Source organism: Elephantulus edwardii, unplaced genomic scaffold (genome assembly GCF_000299155.1).
Source record: "Elephantulus edwardii isolate Elephantulus edwardi_28Jun2011 unplaced genomic scaffold, EleEdw1.0 scaffold00389, whole genome shotgun sequence".
NCBI lineage: Eukaryota > Metazoa > Chordata > Mammalia > Macroscelidea > Macroscelididae > Elephantulus > Elephantulus edwardii.
This window is the reverse complement of record NW_006400139.1, coordinates 150,803-152,458: the sequence shown is the minus strand read 5'-3', so window position 1 is coordinate 152,458 and position 1,656 is coordinate 150,803. Positions and strand designations below refer to the sequence as shown.

Sequence of the window (1,656 nt, the reverse complement as noted above, 5' to 3'; positions counted from 1 at the left end):
CTTCACCATCCATCCTGATGCTGCCAATTGGTCCAGTGGTGAGAATCTTTGTCTTCTTGACATTGAGCCTCAATCCATATTGTAGGCTCTGAGATAATAAGTCTTAATGGGAGTAGACTTGTGTCATTACTAATATAATAGCATGCCAACATTCTATATTTAGGTATAAAACACAGTACATACCAGAAGGAAAAAGAAACCACAATGGATAAGAAATTAGAGAGAGAAAAGGTCGAACATGTGAAATTTATGATGCTTGTTTATCTTTCTATTCTTCTACCAAATCTATGTGTATAAAATGAGAATGAATAGAATTTTTTAGAAGGCCTGACTTGTCTACCTTTAAATACTTCCAACCACAGTTCAGAAACCAGGAAATAAAATTGTCCTTCTCAAAGTATAAAAATGTAAATAATGTATAATTAAGCACTTCTCATGTGGTTTCCCAAAATGATCTTAGTTAGCAATTACAAAAAAGTAATTTTGTAATTTAATTACAACACAATGTGTAATTACAATTACTATACTTTGAGCAAGTTTATCTGTCATTTTAAGTGGTAGTTCTTTGCCTATGAGACAGAATGCATCCCAACAGACCAATCACAATCCAATTTTTTTTGTTCTTGTGGGACATCATTACATTGTTTATCTGAAATTTTAGGAAAGTATTTAACAGTAAAGAAAAATTCCAAAGGCCTAATAAACTTAGCAAAATATACTGGCAATACTTAGGCAACAGTTTAGTATTACTTGTTGTCTCAAAATCTGATTCAATATTGGTTGAAGTGGCTTTGGTTTTGTTGCAGATTATTCAAAGACTGCATGGAATAGAAAAGACACATTCAAGGTAATTGAAGTAGTAAAAAAAAAGGTTTGAAGTAACCCAAACATTGATTTGTTTATTATTCTAGAAGTAAATTAGATGTATCTAGTAATTAGTGAAAGCTGATAAGTATTGGAGATCAAACCAGGGAAATATGAAACTATTACTACTTTTTCTTAGATTACAGATTATTTAAACTTAGACTGAGTTATATACAAATTATCTAGTGGGAAAATAATTTAATTATTCAGAATAGCAATTGTAAAAGAATCGCGAGCTCATTTCTGTGCAGTTGGGACCAACTTGTGAAAGAATGTTTGCTAGAAATTAGCTGAATATCACTCATCTTCCTCTCAGTAAGCAGTTGGTAGATTCAGTCAGAGAGCACAGCCCTTGAGTCAGTAGTGCCACTATGTACAGACTAGAACACCACAGATGCAAGATAATAAAGGTCTAAAGAAGAAATAAAGATTCAGATGTGTTATAGAAGAGCAGAAAGAAAATATCTAACTAGAAGGGAGATGATAAAGGAAGGATATATTCTCACCAAAGTCTAAGACATGTGGTTATACCTGGGAAACAAAGTATGAGACATGACTGAAACATGTAGATTGCATGAGGGATGCCATGAAGGCTTATTTAACTACTACAAAGACTTTTAATTTTATTTTTTACCAGTGGGAAAGCAAGCAAAGAAGAAAAGACAAGTTAGGAAGTATACCTAGACTGTCAAAGTCACAGAGAATGTTGCAAGGTATAATTAGAAGTTAGCAGTATTTATGCATCCTTCTAGAAAAGATGTGACAGAAGTCTGTGTGTGTATATGTGTGTGT

At 32.7% G+C, this 1,656-nt stretch overlaps 1 pseudogene; it reads left to right on the top strand.

Annotated features, from left to right (window-relative positions):
* LOC102865510 overlaps positions 1-1,656 on the top strand; it is an 11,384-nt pseudogene that overhangs the window by 9,372 nt on the left and 356 nt on the right.